Source organism: Schistocerca serialis, chromosome 1 (genome assembly GCF_023864345.2).
Source record: "Schistocerca serialis cubense isolate TAMUIC-IGC-003099 chromosome 1, iqSchSeri2.2, whole genome shotgun sequence".
NCBI lineage: Eukaryota > Metazoa > Arthropoda > Insecta > Orthoptera > Acrididae > Schistocerca > Schistocerca serialis.
Window position 1 is genome coordinate 712,076,006 of NC_064638.1, and position 26,196 is coordinate 712,102,201.

Here is a 26,196-nt window from a genome sequence, read left to right on the forward strand (position 1 = left end):
TGACATGTAAGCTGTTAATTTCTTTGGTGATTTTCTATTTTTGAATAGAATAATGCTTACCAGATAACTAATCAATTTATTCTTTCAACATCTGTACTTTCTCTTTACTTGTCCTTAGATTTTCCCTCTATGCCTATTTACTACATTAAAATTTTAAATGGTGTCTCCCTTTCATTATCTGCGCCTCATGTGGAATCTCTCTTCCCTCCCTTTTTATACCCTGTAAATTAGTTTGCTTGCTCAAATTCCCTTCTGTTGTGCCTCTGGCTTTTTTCTATCACAATGCATTGTACTTTTTCCCTTCTTTATTTTACCTTACTTCCCATACACTTGCTTTTCTTTGCAACAGTTACTTTTGGGCTCATTAACTTTATCTTTGTCACATCTTCCTCTTATCAGTCCAGATTTCCAATGACTCTTTATCCTCCTCATTCAACAGTTATGTCGCCTACACATTTCTTGGCCTGTGTCAGATTGTACTCCTTCCCATCAGTCCCAAGGAATAAAGGCTACACATAAGATACTTCAACTGAAAGAGTGGCCAAATACTATAAGAATGTAGATATTGCAGCTTGAAACACAAAAAAAGAAGAAATCCACAACCATTTTGGGAAGCCATCCGCACCACACAAGTATTCATACTGATTTTGAATTTTATGACTCCTTTTATTAACTCTCTACTCTCCAGTAATCAGTTGATTCTCCACAAACCTCAAAAAATTTTGGTATTTCAGACTCTATTTTGTAAGAATTGTGATCTGAACCAAAATCTTGTCTCCCATCTGAACTGTAGAGAACTTTCACTTAGGGTCATGATGTTCCTTCCTAATCTAACTTCTCTTTATCTTTTTTTTTCCTTTTGCATAATCATCAAGTGCTGTATATTGGTTCAGAGCCATCATGCCCATCTTGCCATCAATACTCCCAACAACTTCATGCTCATGGAACAAATTGAGCCCAATTAACACCATACCAAAACATAGTAAATATTGTCTTCTGAAGTTTGTAACTAATTTCTTAAAAGAAAGCAAAAAATAAGTTGTAAATAATTGTCTGTGTCCAGTAGTATCTGATGTAATTAAAATGAGAGATTTAATTAAGTAAAAAGAAGACAAGTCAGTTGATAATGTTGCCATCTGTTGTTCTAGCTGGTCACAGACCTATAGAGCAGTTTAATTCACTTACTTGCTGACTTGTTGCCCTGACTTCTGCAAGTTGACTCCAACAGGCTCCCTACTTGTTCTATGATTGTTTCCTGCTAAGGCTTTTGTAAGAAAGTTAATGAAGGAGTGGACTTTGGAGAATGTCAGTGATTAAATGAATCATGCATTTTGAATGAAGATATATGCATTCAATAAACATTACTAGATACTGAACTCTGAACTATCATTAGAATTATCTGAGTAGTCAAAAACAACATGTATAAAGTATTTATATTCATTTGGGCTGTTTTTTGAGATGGCAGTGGTCTTCTTTTTTTCATGCAACTTAGGAAATCTTTATCTCCAAGACTAATGCATGTTTAATTATTATAGACTCAATGTGTTTTATGCTGGAATAATTTGTAATTTGACTTTGCATCTCAGAGAATGCAGGCTAATGAGTTGATGTCTGTGTATAGTCACATCTTCTGGCATGTGTGGACTTTTTCAGCTGCTTCTTGGCTGCTTGGTACCTCACTGACAGCTACCATATCTCCATGTCACATTCCACCCCCTCTCACAACTTTCCACCTCCTTCTCACAAAAACTCCTCATCCAGCATCTGTTTCACTTCTCTGTCCCCACCAAAAAATATTCTTATGGGTGGTTCTTCACGCTGCTCTTACACTTAAATACATTAACCTGTTACATAGTTCATGTTAGAACAAAAAGTGTGTGTGTTATTTCTTTATGTAAAACAATCATTACAATCCTATCTATTTAGAGTTACCAACAGTGTAAAGATTTAACACAAGGACAGAGGCTTAACATTTGAATTTTTCTCCAAGGTTTCTATTAATGACAGATTTCTTGTTGGTTCTGAATGAAGCTACCAAATTTCCCTATAATACTAGAATATTATTAATATGATTATTGTAGGATGAACATTCACAGTAATTGATGCTTTGTAATTTGTGATTATTATGAAAAGATTATGCAAAAACATTGATAGGTCTATAAAAGATGACGACACATATTGAGGGACTAAAGTTACTACTAGTCTAATAATGTGTTATGAGCTTTCACCGAGAGGTAAAACATTCATTTAATAAATGATAAATCTCAAAAAATAAGTTTGCAAATGATCCACAGTTTGTTTGACAAATACACTAAAACTACTGAACTCCATCTGAACAGGCCTTGGAAGGCCCAACGGTACTGACTGGCCGCCATGTCATGCTCAGTCAAAAGGTGTCACTGGATGCGGATATGGAGGGAAATGTGGTCAGCACGCCGCTCTCATGGCCGTATGTCAGCTTATGAGTCCAGAGCTGCTACTTCTCAATCAAGTAGCTCCTCAGTTTGCCTCACAAGGGCTGAGTGCATCCCACTTAAACCAACAGCAATCGGCAGACCAGATGGTCACCCAGCCAAGTGCTAGCCCAACCCAAAAGTGCTTAACTTCGGTGATCTGATGGGAACTGGTGTTACCACTGCAGCAAGGCTGTTGGCTTGACAAATACACTGACTGACAAAAAATATGATGCACCAAGAAGGTTATGTGATGTCATGCCAGTGATTACAAAATTAAGTCAAATTTACAACGAAATTGGCCTCATGAGCCCACATATCAGTATGAATTTGCACTCCCTCTGGCCTGGAGATGTGCCCTGATTTGGTTGGTAAGGGTATCATAAGACCATTTTATCCAATCCTGAGACAAGATGTCCCATAACAATCCTTGATATCCTGCATACTGGCACTGGGACAGAGCTGATGCCCAACTGATCCTATACGTTCGATTGGGAACAAATCTGGGGATCTTGTTAGCCACAGGAGTACCTCAACATCATACAGGCATTGCATAGAAATACATCCATGTGAATGAGCATAATCCTGTTAAAAAATGGCACTATGATACTATCACATGTTATACATGTTATTTGGTCTAAAGTGTGCCAAAGTGCAGTGCCACACCTCTTCATTCAGTATTCTTCTATCGCACATCACTGTATTTCGCTCTGTGTTGTACAAATGTATATTTTGTAATGGAAGCCATCAAACCCATATTCAGGACAGTGGAAATTAAAACATCCTGTCCAATGGTTTTACATCCTGCCTCCTTAAAAAAACCTCACATTTAGTACTGGGTGGGATTATTTGTGACCGGGAGAATAAGAACTCTTCAGAAAATTTGCACTCTTTATTGCCTATTAGCCAGAACTTTCTCTTTTGTATGACATAAAATTAAACACAAGAAAATAGAAGCAGTAAAGATGAGAGACAAGCAAGGCAGAACTCATTTCTTCTATCCTTAAGTCCCATAATTTTTTTCTCTCTAATCTTGTTACAGATTTACATGAGATGCATTCCTCTCTGTGAAAGAATCTATTATCTCAGCAAAGTTTGTTAGATATTTTTCTATATGAAAAATCAAAACATCATCGTCTAATGCTGAAAAAGCTGTTATTACGGATGGTACCCAAGACTTGTGTGGTTTCTCGATCTGATACGTCTATTTTGTCACTGTCTGCTAGATGAATTGAAATAGGCCTTTCTGATATTGCAGCAGCTGTAATATATGCCAAATAAGCAATACTATTTTGGCAAAAATGGTTTTTTTATCTACCTCATTTACATATATAACATGACAAAATGTAATTCACAAAGTACCGATATCAGATGCCTATTAGGCTTACTAAAAGCAAAAAGTTTTATGTTAGAAAATAGTTTCACATGTCATTCATTTGCTCCAGTTTCTCGAGTGTGAGATTGAAAAGTAGTAGTAGTAGTAGTAGTAGTAGTAGTAGTACAAAATTTATATGAATTTGAACTCGTCATATTCTTCCATTTAATTTGTGGTTGCCCTGTTTCTTCTCCTTCCTTGTACTAACAAACAATCTTGTCATTACTAATTCTGTTATTATTCCTGCCATTGTCAAAACTCATTCTCCAGTTAACTTCACTAACCCTGCCAGAATCACAGGTTCAGTTACCCGCCTTTATTTTATGTTTAGGCACTATTACATGTTTGTACAATGAGTTTTCTGCACTGTTCCAAGAATAGAATTAAGCAGCGGCTAACCTGGGGCTGTAGAACTGGTCCTTAGTAGTGTAACGATGTGGCAAAAATTTTATGTCAAAATTTCATTTTCCTGGATACACCGACAAGATAATGTGTAATCTTTCTTACCTGTTATTCCTTTTAGTCATTTATTTCCACTCTGGTAGTCTGAATCTATGGATTTTCCTAATGATTATAACAATGGTTATCATTAGCACACCCAGTCAACCAGATAAACCAACAGCAATTGACATTCACCCATTTGCATTTATACAGCTCAGCTCATACAGCCCTGTCCCCTTTTTTCTGCAGGAAAGGTTTTTTGTTTCTAGATGTGATGGGGATTCCCCTGGTACAGACAACATGCACACTATACACACATTCAAAAATCGACTTACAATTCATTCAGAAATCAACTTACAACATGTTCAAAAATCAACAGGGATGCATTTCAAAATCATATGAACAACTGAAACTTCCTGACGGATTAAAACTGTGTGCCAAACCAAGACTAAACTAGAGACCTTTGCCTTTTGTGGGCAAGCGCTCTACCAACTGAACTACCCAAGCACAGCTAACGACCAGTCCTCACAGCTTTACTTCCACCAGTACCTCGTCTCCTACCTTCCAAACTTCACATAAGCTTTTCTGCGAAAACTTGCAGAACTAGCACTCCTGGAAAAAAGGATATTGTGGAGACGTGGCTTTGCCAAAGCCTGGGGAATGTTTCCAGAATGAAATTTCCATTCTGCAACAAAGTGTGCATTTATTTTAAACTTCCTGGCAGATTAAAACATTTTAGCGTACCAGAGGATTCAAAGTTGACAAAAAACAAGTACCTGATCAAATTATCTCTGATCAACATGAAACAGAAAGTTAAATTTTTGTGAGAGCTTTCTGAACCATTCAAAATCAAAAGAATTGTCAGACAAGGTGATGGATTATCAACATTACTGTTCAGTTTAGTTTTGCAAAAAAATAAAAAAATACATAAAAAACCTGAAGGTACTAGCAGAAGGCTCCGATTTCCCTCATTGTCTAGCATTTGCTGAAAATATTGCAATCCTCTTCAATTCTTCAATAACAAACCATAAGTAAACTAATGTGTCCAGAAACATCATAAAACAGCAGCAAAAACTTTGTTCCAAATTTTGTATAAGAAGATGGATTATATGGAATGGATGAAATCATGACTCAACAATTAACCCTTGATCACCAAATTTGGCAAAATGTACCAAGTAGATAAACTTAAGTATCTATGAGAAATTATTGAGTCAGTGTAGCTACATCAGGTAGATAAAAAAGAAAGAATTCCAAAACTACGAAGAGCATAAAAACTCATCAAGAACATATACATAAAATATTTATATCACATGGGGAAAATTTATAACACTATAACACAGTTGTTAAAAAAGAAGATCTTTGTGGATGTGAAACCATGATAATTAGCAGCAGATCTGAAATAAGTCACTGAAAAACTTGAAATAAAAATTGCCAGAAAAATCGTGTTATCAAAATGTCAATAAGCAGTTTGGATGAAAAATAAATCACAATATATCGAGTTACAGAAAAATCATAGATACTATCAGGAAACTATGATTACAGTTTTATGGTCACCTATGTAGATTGGACAACAACAGGGAAAAATTCTAAGCTTACTCTTGTTGATGAGAAACCACAAGAACTGGATAACAGAAGTTAAAGAATATCTAAAAACAAATTGACAGTAATGAAGATACCATGCAAGATAGAACAAAAATTAGAAGCTTAATTCACAAACATAGATTTACTGAGATGTTCACCTGACAGAATTTAGTATGAAGAGAAGAATGTAAAAAGAAAAGCAGTGACTCAGTGAAGAAATATTTGGTGGAGGGGGGGAGAAGAAAGAAAATATTATCAGTAATGGACAACAATGTAGGAAAAGTCAGATTGCTAATTGTTGTAAAAAAGACACATCAGGTTGCAAACGGGCACAATTAAAAGACACTTACACACAGCTTTCAGCTCAAAAGAGAGACACACACCATTCACACACACAAGCAAGCACACCTCATGCACACATCACCAGTAACTCCAGCATCTTGGGCTGGACTGCGGAGTGCCTATCAATGATAAAGAAATACTTCATGAGCAAATAAATTAAGATGAAACAATATGTAACACCACATAGCTGGAAATGCTTAGCCAGGGAAGGTGCTATATATTACAGGACTCCCAGCTATGGCACAATTCGATGGTTATAAATTTAATTACTGCTGTAGCTCAGCTCCACTTGATTCCCTTCATTGGTATTATGTATGTATGTTTGCATGATTTGTCTATTATTTTTAGCTTTCACAGTCAAGAAAAACTGAACTTGATGTATGAAGCTTTTTAATATTAGGGAGGAATCATCAAGACTTGAAGAAAAAAGCTTGATGCCTAACATACTTGGATACAATAACAGTTCTCCTAGTTTACACAAAACAACATTTACTTAGTGTAAAACATAATGCAATTTGCTGGGTTGGACAACTTAATTCATATTTATGGCAAGTTTTCATGGGAGACTCCAGTGCCTTCATAGTCCTGGCATTTACCACTATTAGATCAAGGGAAATGATATCTTGTGAAAACTATGAGTAGGATGACATTGGCCCAGACGAGAATTAAATAATTTAAAATATCCTTTGTTTTTATTTTTAATGAGCTGAGTGTAGGGCATGATGTTGATGTCTAGCAAGCAGTTGCTTTATCTTGGGTCTGTCTCTTCAGAACTGAGAATGTGCAAAAGTTGTACAAGTGTTTGAATATTTTACTTAACTTCGAAGTTAATCTGTTTGCTGAAAGTGACAACTACCATTAATGCATATTTTAGTACGAGGGTTGTTTTTTAAGTACGGGCCATTTTTATTTTAAAAAAAGATACAAATACTTTTGTAAAAAAAGTTTTATTTTCTGATTCTACACACTTTTACCTATTTTTCTACATAGTTGCCTTGTTTATTTAAGCACTTGTCATACCGTACAACTAAGTTTTTAATTCCCTCTTCAAAGAATTCAGCCGCCTGCTCCGACAGCCAAATGTTCACGGCCGCTTTCATCGCCGTCATTGAAGTGCTGCCTGCCAAGATGGTGTTTCAGGTACTGGAAAAGGTGAAAATCGCTAGGAGCAAGGTCGGGGCTGTATGGTGCATGGTCCAAAACTTCCCAGCCAAAAGAATCAATCAAATCCGGAGTATTTTGAGAGGTGTGAGGCCTAGCGTTATTGTGCAGGAGCAAAACTCCTTTTGTCAGCACGCAGCACCTTTTGTTTTGAATTGCTCTGCGGAGCTTCTTTAGAGTTGCACAGTAGGCATCTGAGTTGATTGTCGTTCCTCGTGGCATAAAGTCCACTAGCAAAACACCACGCTGGTCCCAGAACACAGTTGCCATAATCTTGCGCTTTGACAGCGTCTGTTTGGCTTTGACCTTGACGGGTGAGGTTGTGTGTCGCCTTTCCATCGATTGTCGCTTGCTTTCGGGAGTGATATGGGATACCCACGTTTCATCTCAAGTGACAATTTGACTCAACATGTCATCCCCTTCTTCCTCGTAATGAATCAAAAAGTCCAATGAAGTGGCAAATCTCTTCCCTTTGTGGTCCTCTGTGAGGAGTCTGAGTATCCACCGAGAACACAGTTTCTTAAAGTTTAGGTTTTCAGACACAATTTTGTACAAAACCGATCTTGAAGCTTGTGGAAATTCCAAAGAAAGAGTGGAAATTGTGAATCTTCTGTCCTCACGAATCTTTGTTTCGACTGCAGCCACCAAATCATCAGTGATCACAGAGGGCCGGCCTGAGCGTTCTTCGTCATGGACTTTTGACGGCCATTTTTAAACTCTCTAACCCATTGACACACTTTACCTTCACTCATTGCATTCAAGCCATAAACTTCTGTTAACTGACGAGGAATTTCTGCAGCTGATAGGCTTCTCGTGGTCAAAAAACGTATCACTGACCGTATCTCACACGCGGCGGGTGATTCAATAATCGTAAACATTATAAAGTAGCACAGCGATGCATACATGTCAGCTACAGAGCTGCAACTTGCATCAGTGTGAACGGGAAGGATGTCGGCAAGTGGCGCGGTTGCTTGTTGCGGCGTCCGCGCGAGCTACGGGACTATACTGCGCAAACGGCCCATACTTAAAAAACAACCCTCATACATACAAACTCCCTTATGACATATTCTGTAAGGAAAGATATTTTGTTAGTGTTAGTTCCACATTATCACATAAAAATATTACAATAAATGATATTCCTCATGTGGCAAATTAATTATTTCTTCATGAGAGAATCCATTAACTATCATATTTTGTGAGGAAAGTGCAACATACTATGTCAGACAGTTTGTACAACCACACTTCTGCACCTTACAGAAATCCGCACTACCTAGAGTGAAACAAGTTAATCATCTTGCAGTGGCAAAGCTGAATTTATTCCATCATTTGTTCCTTATGTAAGTCATTAATTAGGTTCATATGTCACAAAATTTGCATCTCTCACAGCACACGTGTAGAATGTGCTGTACAGGGTGGTCCGATGATAATGTTACAAACTTTCAGAAATGATGGCGAAGGATAAAAGTATTAATGAGGTAAGTGACCTGGTCTGGAAACAATAAAGTCAAAAGTTATAAGCAAAAAACTTTATGATACCTCTGACAGGGAATACATGTACTGGGACTGTTGTTGCTAAGATTATAGGGTATGCAACTTTCAGAGGATGTAGTATGGACCAAACAAAAGAGAAAAAGGTCTAGTAAACATAGGCTCAAAAATGCATACCTTAAGAGCCATGGGCACTTGTTCAATAGAAAGATGCGTTTCACAGTAGTGAAGATGAACAAGTGCTCATAGGTCTGTAGACATGCAGTTCAGAGCCCATGTTCACTTAACATTTTTTTTTTCTTATTTTGGCTCATACTACCACCTCTAAAAGTTGCTCACCCTACGATCTTAGCAACAAGAGTACCGGTACCTCTGTCAGAATTATCAGAACAATTTTTCCTTATAACTTTCAACTCAGTCATTTCCATACCAGGGTCCCTTACCTGGAATTGATACATTTACCCTACCCCATCATCCCTGAAAGTTTGCAATGTAATCACAGAATATAGCTGACACTCTAGCCAAGATTAATGGACCATTTGAAACACATCACTGTTCAGTTTGTAGCTGCTATTTGTATGTGTTGTGTTGTGTTGTAACATTATTCCATTTGTGGTATAGACATTTCTTACTTGTGAAAACCTTGCTGATCATAGGATGATGCTTGAGTTCATCAGTGTCCTTATTTCCTGTCTTATGTCATTATTGGTTGTTTAAAGGCAAGTTGTTGCCACTGTTCCTTCTCCTACTGTTTTGACCTCACTTTAGTTCACCTTTGTAGTAGTGCTCAATAGTTGTATAGGCAGTCAATGCTACAATTCCTTAGCAAACACATGTGTTACTAATAATGTGCTCTTGTTTTCTCATGCTGATTTAAAATTTTCTTTGCTGGCATTACTCACTAAATCAAACAATGGAAAGTCCAGGCTGTAAGATCAGCATTTATGAAAAGGATATGATTCTTAATTTTCTCCTGGTGTACTACCATTTCCTAGTGTTCAACATGTACACTATTTTGGCAATCAGACATATCACCATCATCATCTGCACTGACGAACTGAGTTCCTAGAGCATGCAGCCGACTTATATCCCCTCGCCCCAGAGCCTTTCCCTCCATGGTCCACGACCATGTGTGGATGGTTGCGGAGACACTAGTGTCAGTGTCAGTGTCTGTGGTAGCATTGATGAAGGTGCTCTGTCCACTGTGGTCACTAGATTGTTTTGTTTGCTGAGAGTCTTCTAAATTAAACTCAGAGCTGGTTCCCAAGCATTGCTAAGATTGTAGCCACAATCTCAGTTGATGAGATCATTTCTGGTGTGAATTTCTATGGCCTCTCTAGTGACATTGTCCCAGTATTTGTAATTATGTGCCAAGATCCTGGTACCATCATACTCTGTTGTGTGATTCGTGGACAAACAGTGCTCTGCAACTACTGACTTGTTGGAATACATCAGTCGAATGTGCCCCCTGATATTCTTGGCAATGATCTTTGATGGTGTGTACTGCCTGTCCAATACATGTCTTTCCACATTCACATCGAACCTAGTATATGCCAGCCTTCCACAAATTGAGATTGTCTTTGAGGCTTCCCAATAATTCTCATGTTGTATTGGTTGGGTGAAAGATGGTTTTTCTTCAGTACTTCTTCAGTATGCACCCAATTTTTTACAATAGTGCACCAGTGTATGGTATAACGCTATTGGCTGCCTCTTCCTCCACGACTTCTTCCATCTCCATAGGTTGTACTGTTGTGGTGGGGCACAGGGCATACATAATCTGCCATTCTGGGTACCTGTTTTCTTGGAACACAGTTCTGAGCTGTTCCAGCTCCTGGTCAGACCCTCTGCAGATGGTGCATGTCCTGTGTACTAGTACCTCATTTCTCTGCAAAGGATGGTGGCAGTGGTCTGCATGCAAATACAGATCAGTGTGGATTTTCTTCTGATACACACCATGGCCCAGGGTGCCATCAGCTCTTCTCTTGACCATGACATCCAGGAATTGCAATCTTGCTTCTGCTTTGATCTCCATAGTGAATTTGATGTTTGGCTTTATGGAGTTCAGATGTCTAAGGAAGTCAAGGAGCCTGTTCTTTCTAAGGGGCCAGATGACAAACATGTCATCCACATAAAGGAAAAAAACATGTGGGTTTTCTTTTGTTTTATGCCAGGGCTTCCTCCTCAAAGTACTCCATATACAAATTCGCAGCCACAGGCAACTGTGGGCTGCCCACTGTGACTCCTTCTGTTTGCTCAAAATTCGCAGCCACGGGCAATTGTGGGCTGCCCACTGTGACTCCTTCTGTTTGCTCAAAGTATTTTCCATTAAACAGAAAATATGTGGTGGTTAGGATATGCTTGAACAGGTTGGTGGTCTTCTTGTCAAATTTCTGACCAATAAGCCTAGACTCTCATAGAGGCACCCTGGTGAATAACAAAATGACATCAAAACTCACCAGGATATCTGAGTCTTTCACCGTGAAGTTTTCGAGGCATTTTACAAAATCCACAAAATTGCAGATACGATAAAGGCATTTACCCACATGAGGGCTTAGTATCTCTGTCAGGTATTTTGCCAGCAAATATATAGGTGCTCTAATGTTGCTGACTATGGGTTGCAATGGCACCTCATCTTTGTGGACTTTAGTGAGTCCATAAAGTCTTTTGGCACAGGTCCTTGACATAACAATTTCTTGGCAACCATTTCTGGTAAATCCATATCCTTGAGAAGAGTCCTAGGCTAGTTATCCACCTTCTTTGTGGAGTCATCATTGATTTTCCTGTAGGAGTCATCGTCTAGCAGGCTCTACATCTTCTCAATTTAAATTGTTGGAAATAATGACAGTACTGTTGCCTTTGTCAGCAGGTAAGACAACAATTTCAGGGCACACTCTAAGATTATGAATAGCTGCCATCTTGGCTCGTAATGTTCGACTTCATATGTAGGCACACCGCAATCTGTTCAACTGCACTGATGGTGTCCATGACCAGTATGAACTTAGAGATGGGAGAAAAGTTAAGTCCCTTCTCTGGAACTGAAAATACGTTGCCACTCAGCTCCATGTCAGTCAGATTAATGACCAGCTTGCATTGGGCCTCCATTGACAGTTTGACAGAGAGACTCGAGAATTTTGATATTTGATGTCCCACCTGTGTGCAGAATTAGCTGTCACCCAGATAAACCATCAATGCAGTCTCAGGTCTGGAGTTGAAATGATTGACCAGATGTAACTGTCGTCTATATAGTTCCTGGGAGTTGTACTCAAGGCTCTGGCAGGTAAAGTGCACCCTCTCATGTACCACGGCAAGGCTGGCCTGCTTCTTAATTGTCCTGCCTGCTGCAGAATTGATGCCATGCCTGACCTTAGCAAAGTTTGGCACAACTTGCTGGGCACAACATCTATTCAGAAATGCAAGATCATTGAGCACACGACACCTTCAGTGGTGCAGCTTGTCGAATTTCTGCATGTTGCAATACATCCTATCCTTATAAAGGTATATGATGTGATTCTTCAGTTTCTCCTGGCATATCTGATGATCTAACAGTCTGCAGGTGTATTGCCAGTTATAGTGTTCAAAGGTCACAGTATTTTGGTGATCAGACATGTTGCCACCATGCACTCACAAACTGGGCTCCTGAAGTCATTTGGCCAACTTATATCCCTTCACCCCATGAGCCTTTCCCTCTGCATGCTGCAGCCATACAGCAGCAGTCACAGACATGCTAGTGTCAGCATCTGTGGTAGCGTTGATGTAGGTGCTCTGTCCATCCTGGTCACCAGATCATTATGTTCACTGAGAGTCTTCTAAATTACACTCAATTCTGGTTCCCAAGCTTGCTAAGATTATAGCTGCAGTCTCAGTTGATGAAGCTGTCCCTGCTTATGTGATTTGTATTTGTTTTTCATCTTTTTCTGAAGGAGGCTTTGGCTGAAACTTAGTGTGTAAAAGTGTTTTCATTGTGCCTATCTGCAAATGAATATGTCATCTTGATGGTGATTAGGAATTTACCCTTTTCATAATTGTTGATTACTCACTAAATAATATTTAAAGATAACATTAGTAAGTGCCTTGCACAGATTTAACATGTTTGTAGGTAAAATACTAACTTCAGTCATTAATACTAAATCTCCACATGCTGTTAACAATCTTACACGTTCTTGTTAAATAGCTGTCACAATCAAAGTTCCACTTAACACTTTTCCTAGCACATACTTTAAAACAAAGCAAAATGCCTTTGCTGTGCACCTTTATGAGGTCCTTGAATAAATGTAACACATATTACTTGAATTTCAATACTCCTTTGTGCATGCAAATGTAAACATAAAATTAAAGACATCTATAATACAAATATGAAAAGTTATGTAGATACATGTGATTTTTCTTAGTTGGTAGAATGTGACTTCTCACAGTCTATTAACACTCTTCTTGCAATCCAAGTAGTGCAGAATTTTAGTTCTTCATTAATAGTTTGAATTTGAAACAAAAAATCTTCCACCCCCAACATGTGAACCATCAGTTGTTAAACCAAAATCAAAGATTAAATCTAGATCATATTAGATCTTGGCTTGACTCAGTTCCTATCTACTTATATCCAAAGCTGATTAATTTTCTGCTGTTCCTGCCTTTGTCATATGGTTCTTTAAGAGTCAGTTTATAGCTTCACTATTCAGTCCCTGCTTTGGAAGAAATCTTCAATAGAAAGAATATAATCAAATGAATGACCACAACTGCTTTTTAACTGTGATGTTGGAAGATTTTTACTGATGTCAATCAGGTATTATCCTAGTGAAGAAATGATATGATCAAGAAATTTGATCTCTGTCCTTCCAGACTTTAAATTTTTAAGATTTGCTGTAACTCTAACTCTTTGACACTCTTGTAGTAGCCCATCTCTCTCATTAATTCCAAATGTTCTTGCTGTGTTGTAGTAGTTATTAACAAGTCATCAACATAAACATGTAGTTGATCTAATAATTATGGTCCCAACACTTTGTTAGAGGCTTGTTCAAACCAATCAGTAGAACTTTAATTTGGTAACTTTTTCCGTCAAATATAAATGTGGTACACCTCTGTGATTCTTTTGTCAAAGGTACCTGCCAATAAGATACAATAAAACATATTTGGCAAGTACTGTACTCTATGAAACTTCTTAAATGCTCTTCCAAATTTTCTGGGTGTGTTGTTACTGATTGATGGCCCTTACATCTTGTCAATCTAACATCTGTTTAATTTCTCTATTTACTTCTGATCATTTGGCCCATATGTGCAAAGACCTTTCTGGCTACCAAAAATCTCCTCTGAAGTAATCAACATAAGTTCTGAAAACAACAGATTCATGAAACCCAGCTCCTTCTATTCATCCATAACACCCAGAAAGCAGTAGATACAGATACCCATGTGGATGTTGTGTTCCTTGACTTCCAGAACACATTTGATACGGTTTTTCTATGCTGCCTAAGAACAGAATACAAGCGTATGGAATATCATGTCAACTATCTGATTGGACTGAAGAGTTTATAGCAACCAGAACACAGCATGTCATTCTGAAGTGATAAAAGTCTTTAGATGTAAAAGTAATTTCAGGCATGCAGATACCAACTGAGATTCATGGGAGAATTCTCAGGAAATGTAGTCCATCAACAAAGAAAGTAACTTTCAAGATGCTCATTTGGGTAATACTTGAATATTTCTCATCAATTTGCGATCCACACCAGATAGGATTTTTGGGATCCGCACCAGATAGGATTCATTTTGCTACAGGTTCATTAAATGAGCACAGAAGTATCATGAAGATACTCAGCCAACTCCAGTGGCAGATGATGCAAGACAGGCATTCTGCGTTATGGTATGGTCTACTGTTAAAGTTCTGAGACTGTGTGTTCCTAGAAGAGTCACTCAGTATATTGGTTCCTGCTGTGTATATCTCGCAAAAAGACCATGAAGATAAAATTAGAGAGATTTGAGCCCATGTGGAGGCTTATCAGCAATCTGTTTTCTCACACTCAATATATGACTGGAACAGGAAAATGGGAAAGTGGCAGTGGTACACAAAGTACCCTCTGCCTAGATGTAGATATAGACCCACCCATCACTGTTAATTCTTGTAATATATTATTATTATTATTATTATTATTTTACTCATTTTTCATTCCTTCCCAAAAAGGAGAGAGCAGGCCACTGTAGAACTCAGTTGTTTTGAGCCCAGTCTACCTGGAATTGAGGCAATGGGATCGCAATTCAGAGTAATAACTTGTCTTCTAGCACTTTATTTTTGAACTTGCAGCCTTTGTGTCATCACAGTGAGGGATTTGCAGCCAGTGGTACTAGCAAATCTGTATACCCCTGGTGTAAGCAAAATGGCTCATGGGTTCTTACATCCAGATTACATTCATATTATGGCCTCAGCAGCCAGAGACTGTGGTCATATGTGTGTGAGTTGCATTTGTGTGTGTATGTCATCTATTTCCAATGAAGGCCTTGTTGGGTGACAGTTCATTTTCTGTCAGTCTATTTGTTGTGCCTACCTGCAACTCAGCATCTCAGCTATATGGTGAGTAGCAACTATCCTTTTCATAGTACCATTACATTCCATCCTGGATTTTCCATTGTTTGATTCATATTATTTAGCTATTCTATGTTATTCATTTAAAACATCTTAATATTCACACAGTACATCCTTCAGCTCCTGCTTGTACATGGCATTGTAATTAATCTGTTTCATTTATTTTTTCTGAAATTGCTTCCATGACATTCATTCCAACCTGTTCCGCTGCATATACTTCCTGTAGGAGCCTGCTTTTAGTACCTGCTATTCATATTTGTATTTGATCACAGAACTTCCCATGCATGGTGTTGGATATTAGCAAATAAGCCTCAATAAAATCTCTTTCACTACAAATCAACACAGTCAATAAACAAATCTCCAATCACCAAAAATTAATGTTCCACTTTCCATCCCTTTGATTTTGATTCTGAATGGATTAGCACCTTAATAGGCTTCTTTCACTGTCTAGCAGCTGTTACCAGTCTTATGTCACTGATTGACAATGTCAATATTTTGTTGTAATTCAGTCCGCAAAATAAATCTGCAGAAACTAAACTCAGATCTGAGTCTGTATCCACTGTTGATACAACTGTTATTTCACTTATGTTCATGTTAACTGCTGATTGCTGTAATTCCTGAGTGCCACATTTTGTTATTTTGGATCTTCATTTTTTGGATTTTAATTATTCTTCAATTTGTTCCCAATTGTTGCAACATAATAGCTTAAAAAAGTTTTCTTCCAGGAGCGCTAGTCCTGCAAGTTTTCCAGGAGAGCTTCTGTGAAGTTTGGAAGGTAAGAGATGAGGTACTGGTGAAAGTAAAGCTGTGAGGACTGCTTGTGAGTTGTGCTTAGGTAGCTCAGTCAGTAAAGCACCTGCCTATGAAATGCAATGGTTCGAGTCTTGGTCTGGCACACAGTTTTAATCTGCTGGGAACTTTCATACCAGGGCACACTAATAGCTTTATTTCTTTCACACTGCCCCTTCCCATGCCTTTGGTCAATGATTCGGAGCTAGTTTTGACTACACTCAGTTTTCCCAATCATGGTGTATCTGTCCACCTCTTTTCTGGTTTGTATCCCTGTTAGTCCATTGGTGTGCATCATTTTGGTTATTATTATTCTATTGTCATTGTCAGCCAACCCTCCCATTAATGTCATTTATTTATCTGTCTGTCTGTCTATCCAAGGATATTTCACAATGATATAGAATTTGTCAAGGTAATACAGTGCCATCAATGGGCCAAAATATAACACTCAGCATACATAACATGTTTTTAGAGGATAGGACAGGTAGCCTATGTGGATAGGACAAATGATCATGGTTGGCTGTGGCCTTGACTAAGGAACCATCCCTGCATTTGTCTCAGCAATCCAGGAAAACCATGAAAATCCCAAATGTAGATGGTTGGACAAAGCAGCTCCATACTCTCCTGTATGAGGTCAGTGTTAATAGCCACACTGCTGATTCAATAATTCTCTAATGAATAATGGTTCTTCATTTGTGCACATTTTTTCTTCACTGCCCACACACTGAGGACACTCACTTATGACTCCTGGACTGTTTCAATTCGCTTGCTATGTAAAACATAGTTCCTCTCTTTGCAGTCACTCACACTAAGACATCCACTGATGATTCCTAGACTGAGAAGATGCTGCTGTGCCTGTTACTGCCCACCTGAAAAACTAAGCCAGCAGACATTACTATCACACACTATGCATCTTGACACAAGAGTCTTGTGAAACCAATAAACCATAATGAAGTAGTGACGTGTGACAAGGTGTTGTAGTTGTCCTCTTTCATTACTATCCACTACTCTGAGTCCTCTAAGTAATCTTTACTTGTGAAGAACATTTTAGCTGCCTTTTTAAACAAATGTGTTTTAGTGCCATAATCTTTTTCAGTTCATTTGGAAATTTATTACACAATTTTATTCCATGATATAAAATACTGTTTTGAATTTTTTGTTTGTTTTACCCCGGTAAATGTAACTCCAAACTGGCTCTTGTTCCATCATTAAGTGTAGAACTGTTAATGCAGCATTCATTAATATTTTTCCCGATATGCACCACAGATTTGTATATGTATTCACTTGGTACATTAAGGATGCCCAGTTTTTTATATAGCTCTTTGACAATAAGCCCAACTTCTACTTCCAGTTATTATTGTTATGAGCCTTTTCTGCAGTTTAAAAACCACATTCATGTTTTGATCTTCAATCCCCAAAAAAGAAACGCATGCTATGAATTGAGTGTATGTAGCCACAGTATGTCACCATAAGACATATACTTTTACAAAGTAAGAGTGTCGCATACTAATGACATTCTTTTTGCCAGTATCTTTGTGTATTTACTCCATGTTAGCTGACAACCAATAGTCATCCCTAAAAACTTTGTGTTTGCTACACAATCTATAGATTTATCATCTATGATTAAAGTGAATGAGTTGCTTCCTCTTCCCATGCTGAAGTGAATACTGTTTGTTTTCTTTATGTTCAGTGTAAATTTATTACATACTGCCCAATCGTAAACATCCTCGAAGGTTTTATTTTCTTTGCCTAGTAGGAGTTCTTAAGTTTTAATGGTGACCATAATGTTACTGTCATTGGTATATGAGGTATGACAATAAAGTAATGAGACTGATGTGAAAAAAAATTTTTGCTTACTGTATTAGTCAAGTTTAGTGTTGTCTTCTTCAAAGTAGTTCCACTCTGATTGCACACATTTTTTCCTGCATTTCTGCCATTGATGGTAACATTTCTGGAACTCATCTTCTGTAATATCCTCCAAGACCCTCATCACAGCTTTTTGGACATCTTGTGTTTTTTGAAAATGGTGTCCCTTGACTGCCATTTGACTCTTCGAAATAGAAAAAGTCACCCACAGTGTTATCTGATGAATAAGGTGGCTGTGGTAGTACTGAAATTTGTTTTAAAGTTATTTTTCCTTGTTTCTCGCTGTTGTGGTGTGAGATTTTTGGAGACCATTTTTTTTCTCAAACAAGATCTTCAGTTATTATTAGACATACTGTTTCTTGATTGATGTCCAGTTCTCCTGCAATCAATTTCATGGATAATCTTCGATCATATCATATGAGTTCATGCACCCTGGCTGAGTTGACATCTGTCTGTGAGGTTGATGGTCATCCACTGCGGTCTTCATCTTCGACATTTGTTCTACCTTCACAAAACTTTTTATGCCAACTAAAAACTTGAGCTCTTGACATAACCTCCTCTCCAAAAGCCTTCTGAAGCTTGCCATAAGTTGTCGTCATGTTTTCACCCAATTTAACGCAAAAAGAAATGGCATACCGTTGCGCAATATTATGCGGTTCCATTTCCGTGACGAGAGACACAAACACTTGTTAACTTATTACAACACAACTCATGACTGAGCAGTTGGATCGATGTGCCGCTTGGACTAGAAGCAGCTTATAGAGCAAGGTCAAAGCTATTATGCCTACACAAGCCTGCAGGGTTGCCACATCTTGCAAAGAAAATCAGTCTCATTACTTTATTGTGCACCTCGTATATTAAGAACAATATTGGACCCAGTGCACTACCCTAAGTAACACATACTTTTATGTATTTCTTGTCTGACAATTGTTTTATTAAAAATTTGTCATCAGCAGATGTGTGACAATCTCTATCTTTTGTATCCTTTTTTCTGAAACCAGTCATTCACTGTTCCTCTTATACTTAGCACTTCTAGCTTACTCACTAGTATCTTATGGCCAACAGTGCCAGAAGCCTAGGACAAGTCTAGGAAAATGCCTGCAACACAGTCAACCCTATCAAGAGCTTTAAGTACCACTTTTGTGAAGTCTACAATGTACGATTTTGTATGTCTTCCAATTCTGAAGCCAGACTGTACTTCAATAAAAGAGCTTGCATTTATTCAAGTAACTTATCAGTCTCCCTTTCTCAGTTATTTTTGAGAGTGAAGGCAGCAGTGAAATTGGCTTGTAGGTTTCAATACTTCCTGCATTACCTTTCTTTGGTAAGGGCACCACTGGAGCATGCTTGAGGTACTTTGGGAAAACACCTAAACTAAAGGATTCATTTATTATGTTTGTTAATGGAGCTATCTAATCCTGCCTTCAGAACAGAGATAAAAACCTCATCTAAACCTCCTGAATTCTTACTTTTCAGTTATTGTTGTGTCTTCCTAACTTCAAGCTCTTTATAGGAAACAACAGCATCGTGTTTGCAGCAGTCGGGTTGGAACCTCTGGTTGCTATGTGATTGCCAATGCCTTCTACAGTTGTTCACATCATGTGTGCAGTCGCTTGTTTTTCTTCTGTCTCCTCCATTGTTCTTCTGTTGTGCATCTGTGCCATTTGATCTTCTGGAGCTCATGTTTCCATCATTTTCATAATTTATTCCACTATTCCATGACATCCTAAAATTCTGTCCACTCACAGCTCTACTACCTTCCTCTAACATATCAATACCATAAAGTGCCTCCAGAAATTCTGGTAAATTGTAATTTGGTACTGTTAATGGCTTTCCTCTTATGTGTAGTGATAGTTTTCCCTTTAAAATCCATGAGATGTCTACTGGTGGCATGTTCCTGTCCCAGTGCTTTGCCTGATGTAAATACTTTCCAAAATCTCTGCATTGTCTTACATTGGATGGCTCCAGATTGGAAACCTCTTTCCATAATCTCTCCTGAACCCTTGTGACCAGTATTTTGACAAAAATGCACTTTCAAACTCTTTGTAAGTCTCATAAGCATCACCACCTTCCACTGTCCACAAAGCTGTGTCACACTGCATGTAACCTCTGACTAAACTGATCATCTGGTTTCCTGACAGAAAACTGTGAAAACTTTTTATGAATACCACTAGTGAATTTCATGTTTTCTGGGTATGAATGCAGAAATTTGTGTGTGTTGAATCATATTATCCTCTATGATGTATGTGGTCATTATATCCTAGCACCTCCCCCCCCCCCCCTCCACATCCCACCATCAGTTCTCACAACATTAACATTTTATGTTCTAGTGGCATTCCCAACTCAACTATCTCAACTGACTGAGTTTTGTTCATTAACTTTTTAATGTCAAATCATCATCCTTGGGGATCCAAATACTATTTGCTTCAACTTGACCCATAATTTACTTTTTCTCTTGTTTAACTCTTTCTATGTTAGAAATTAAAGCTTCTTTTACTGTTTCTAATTACTGACTAAGGTTCCATATATCTTGCCTGTCCTTTCCAAAATCTTGCATTTGCACTTCTCATGGTTGTTCTATAATGCATTGATATGGGTTCTGATAATTTCTGCTGTGTGCACATCTGTCTGCAGCTTGTAGCCATTAAAACCTCTTGAATTTCATCCAATAATTCCTTGGCCAGTGCTTTTCTCCATCTAAGAATTTTTACCTTGCATTTCATACCACTCCATAAATTGGTCATCAAACATTTTCAGTATTTGTTTATCTCTTTGTCAACTCGTCAACTCCATGTACCACATTTTATTTCTAATGTGGTTTCCATGTTTTATAACTTTTCCATTAAATTGTTTTCCTGTTCATAAAATTTGTTATCTAAATCTTGTTCAGCTGTACAAATTTATTTGGTAATGTGTCCTTTATTGTTTCCATCTGAACATTTTGTGTAGACAAAGCCTGTGACCCAGTCATGCTGTTTACTTTTGCAGTTAACCCATCAGATGAACCTACTCTTTTTGTCATTTCCAATGCCAATCTATTTAGCCTATTAAGTGTGTAGTTCATGAGTGCATGCCTCTTCTTCAGTCATGCCAGCAAGCCCTGGTGTGGTGGTGCTGTGTAATTTTCTCATACATAAAAGTTTTCCTTCATGTTTGAATTGAATTGATAATGGTTGGGAATGAATAAAATGAATTGTAGAAGTTAACAAAAATCTATTGTCATGATATTACAAGTCATTTTCAGTGAGAAAAAATTTTGAAGCAAGGTGCTGCACACAAAGAAACTTCACATTCTGCACACCAGTATGAAGTCTCTTCGCGAAGGCCTTCTTTCAGGACATCACACGCTTCAAAGGTCTCTTCTTTGTTGTGGGTGGCAGAAGGTCTAGAAAATGCCTGGCAGTAAGGCGTGTTGCTTTCGGTCTTTGAGGTGGGTGCCCTACTGATTTCCCTTGTTGTGTTGAAGATATGGCCAACTGTCTGCCAAGACTAATCCTAATGCTCATTCTACTTAGTTTCACCGTGTTTCTAATACAGAACGTATGGATTGAGGCATTGCAGTGTCCAACAAGTGGCAGAAAAGCTTCTGATAATAGTTTTCAGCCTACTCCGGTCATGCCTCCTATATTCTTGTTGTAATCAATAACAATATGTGACTGTTGAATGATTCCCTTATTCAAGTTCACATTTAAAAGTGAAGCTACTGACTACAACAACATAATTTTTGTCCTTACATTTCATTACACCTGTTTCCTCTGTTCCCTGTTATGTACTCTTCCCTTCTCCAGTTTTTCCATTTTTATGAAGTCGGCATACTCCTTCCTGTACAGCTGGTTAGTTTTTAAACCAAATCTGGACTGGTGTACCAGTTATCCAGATGAATGCAGTGACCTTTCTTGAGGAGGTCATGTGCACGCTCCAAAACAATTTGAGTTCTTATTGTTTCTTCTGGATAGTGGCTACCATAATTATTGTCTTTTCTGGTTTAAACAATAAAATTCTATAGATACCCCGAGCTGCTTTCACAGAGGCCATAGAATTGGATGCTGAATCTGCTGCACTTTGATGGAATAAATTGCTTCCGTCCAAGTCATCCTTTCCAGAGCAACAACAATTCATCAGTGGCGAGGTTCCTTTCTGGCATGTATAGTGATCTGAATTCATGCACAGATGCTCCACAATCAGGCAAATTTTGAATAGTTTTCTGCTGACAGTGCCTAGTGAATTATACAGGTTATTGTCAGCAAAGTGGTGCCACAACTGTACTACTGTTACCACAGAACTGACATTGATCACAAACCGAACTAGCATGCACACATGCACTAGGTACCATCTGCTGCAGTAGTGTCTTGTCATCAGATGTTTCTGAATCAAAGTCACTTTTCTTAGTCTTGACATCTGTATCTTGAAAACTTGCAAAACTGTCACTGAAATTATCATCACTTTCTAAAAGCAACTGCTCTATTTCAAAACCTGATAAATGACTTTTTTGCCATTGCAAAAGATCACTCACAAACACAGCAGTAAACACAGTTGAAAAAGGCACAGTTTTGCTGTCGCAAAAGTAGTTTCATAATGTAGTCGACACTATTGTATTTTAAAATTCTTATTATAAATTAGGAAACAAAGACATGAGCATGCCTTTTTTTTCATCTGCCCTCTTCCATGGTTAGAAGGAGAAGACAAGATACATTTTCCTCACCCTGTCCTCATTTATTTCATAACAGATGAAAATGAGTTGGCAGCAGAGACAAATGCTATTTAAGTGAGTATGTATCAGCTATAAAGAAATACTTTATGGTTAAAAAAATAAAGAAGAAAACAATAGCTAACACCACAAAGCTTAACAGAAGCAATTATGCTGCAGCCAGGGGAGGTGTGATATATTACAAAAGGCCTCTGTGCACCCTGTCATTAGTGTTTGTGGTCCCTATGGGAACACCCACCTGTTTCTTTAGATATGTGGATGATACCTTTGTTATCTGGTCACATGGAAGAGATAAACTGGCAGACTTCCTCACACATCTCAACTCCAGACATGAGAATATTAAGTTCAACATGGAGATTGAAATGGTTGGGATGCTCCCTTTCCTAGATCTTTTGATTATAAGACGAGCTGACGGCACTTTGAGCCACAGCATGTATAGGAAGAAGACACACACCGATTTGTACCTACATGCGGATAGCAGCCGCTACCCAACACAAAAGAATGGTGTGCTCAAAACTCTTGTACACAGAGCTCACACCATCTCCAACAGGGACAGACTCCAACAAGAATTGGACCATCTAAAAATCGTGTTTCGGAGGAACAGTTACAAGGAAGGGCAAATTCCGAAGGCTCTACATCCCACACCTGCAGCACCGGCAGAAACTGAGGATGAACCTCAGGAGGAGGCGGCCTTGGCTATTATTTTGTTTTGGGGGGCCTTATCTGGAAAAATTAGACGCATTTTACGTAAACACCAAGTGAAAACCATCTTCCGTCCTCCAAGCAAAATCAAGAGCTTTCTTGGTAGTGTCAAGGACAACCTTGGTCTACGTAAATCAGGGGTTCATCAGATACCTTGCCATTGTGGTAGTGTATACATAGGGTAGACCATTCGTTCCATTGAGGACCCATGCCAAGAACATCAACGGCACACTAGACTGCAACAGCCCAATAAGTCGGCAATCACTGAGCATTGCCTGTCGGAACTCCACAGCATGGATTATGATCAAACCAAAGTCCTGACACTGACTTCCAAATACTGGGACTGTGTCATCAAAGAAGCCATAGAGATCAGAGTAAGGGAGCCACAACTAAATCATGACAGCAGTTACATCCTTAGCAAGGCGTGGGAACCCGCAATCTCCCAGATTAAAAAGAAAACGGATATTTCCCAGAATGTACCGACTTCGGGGGAGGAGGGAAGAATAATGAGATTGGTGCCGGCAGACCCTCCTGAACAAGAAGACCTAGGACGCAGCATCCAGACAGCAGCAGAACAGATGCTGTACCTGGACAATGCGCAGGGCCCGGACCACACCGACTCATAGGAAGCGCCTGAGGGAGGAGCGGGAGGGGGATTGTCCTATATATACATGGCGCCGGCCCACTGCCGGTCAGTACATCAGCGCACCTGATGATGACAATGTGGTCGATTGCCAAAATATTGTGTCCTATGCACACTCATACCAGGCTGTTCACCTGAGATTTATTTTGCCATATGTAGGCAGCTTTATTATATTTGTAGAGTCCCTTCTTAATACTGGTCTTGATACTTTTTAAGTAAGAAGTCCAAGATAATGGGCATCAATCTTAAACTGTCAACCTATTTAGGATTCCCAATATTCCAGTGATGCTTTCCTATAGATGAAACAAATCTGTGATAGTATTATAATACATCTGGAAAATTTCATGTTCTACTGAAGTCCTGCTTATTAAGTTAGTTATTAAGGTAGAACTAATTTTCAGAATTATTTTTGAAAATTTGTCAACACCATGCAAACCTGTGTTTTTGAAAGCCATTATAGTTTACTAATTTCAATAAAGAATATTTTTACTATGTCTACATTCCTAAATGTTTATGGGATGAAATTTTCTACATATAAAATCAAAGGGAAAATTTAGTTGAGAAAACTGTTGCATTACAGCAGACAGTGACAAAATAGATGTAATTAGATTGAGAAACCATACCGATCTCGTGTACTATTCATATTAACAACTTTTTCAGTATTTGACAATGACATTTTGATTTTTCTCATAGCAAAATGTTTTATGAACTTCGATGAGGTAATAGATTCTTTCAGAGAAAGGAATGCATGCCTTGTCAATTTGTAGCAAGATTATAGGGAAAAAAAGCTCTGGAATCTAAGGATTGAAGAAATGTCTACTGTCTTGTTTGTCTCTTGTATTTACTGGTTTTATGTTTCCCACATTTAATTTTATGTTAAGACAGGAAGTTATTAGCCAATAGGGAACATAGAGCGCAAATCTTCTGAAGAGTTCTTATTCTCCCGGTCACAAATAATCCCACCCAGTGTTAAATGCGAGTTTTTTTAAGGGGGCAGGGTGTCAAATCATTGGATTGGAAGTAGGAGAGGCACAACAGAAAGTTTTAATTTCCACTGTCCTGAATATAGGTTTGATGACTCCCATTACAAAATATATATGTTTGAATTCCACTGAGCAAAATACAGCGATGTGCGATAAAAGAATGCTATGCGAAGAGGTGTGGCTCTGTAATTTGGCACACTTAAGGCCAAATAACATGTCTTACATTTCCTCAAACATATTCGTTTTATATATCAAACTCTTTAGAAATATATTCACTAAAAGATGAACATATTTTTCAAGAATCTATTTTTTAAAATTTTTGATGTCCTATCTCAAATGCATTTGAGGGAACTCTGACAGCCTAATGAAACTTCACAGACATCCTACATCCTCATGTGTCAGCTCTCATGAATTTTTTTAAGAGGGCAGAATGTCAAACCGTTGGGCTAAGAGTAGGAGAGGCACTACAGGAAGTTTTAATTTCCACTGTCCTGAATATAGGTTTGATGGCTTCCATTACAAAATATACATGTTTGAATTCCACAGAGCAAAATACTGTGATATGTGATAGAAGAATGCTGCGTGAAGAGGTGTGGCATGGTACTTTGGCACACTTAAGACCAAATAACATGTCTTACATTTCCTCAAACATATATGTTTTATTTATCAAATTCTTCAGAAAAATGTGTGTGGCAACGTGAATATATTTTTGAAAAATCATGGTTTTTTTTTTACATCTTGTCTCAAATGCTTGATTGGGAGGCACTATCAATTTTTTCCCCTGGTTTGGAAATATTGTAGACCCGGGACTGTCTTCATTTAACTTCATAAAATAAAAATAATTATGGACTCTTCATTCAACTTAATGACTTAAATATAAAAAATGTACACTATTCATTTAGAGTTTTCACTGTACACAATCCCATACACTTTCGGCTGACTTTAGATCCATGACCATACTGCCACGCCTCTATTACATCTGTATGCCTTACTTTCTGCCTGTCTGAAAAACCGAGTTAGTGATACTTTATGATAACTGAGATTCTGAACTCAGAAAAATGGTGAGACATTTGTGTTATGCACTAGAAGTCACCTTTTC

The 26,196-nt window shown here is 38.1% G+C and overlaps 1 protein-coding gene and 1 pseudogene across 2 annotated transcripts in view; one reads left to right on the top strand and one right to left on the bottom strand.

The window, feature by feature from the left end:
* LOC126458091 (choline transporter-like protein 4) overlaps window positions 1-26,196 on the top strand; it is a 254,992-nt gene that overhangs the window by 112,406 nt on the left and 116,390 nt on the right. The window lies entirely within an intron of this gene.
* Window positions 2,537-2,654, bottom strand: LOC126424872 (5S ribosomal RNA; annotated as a pseudogene).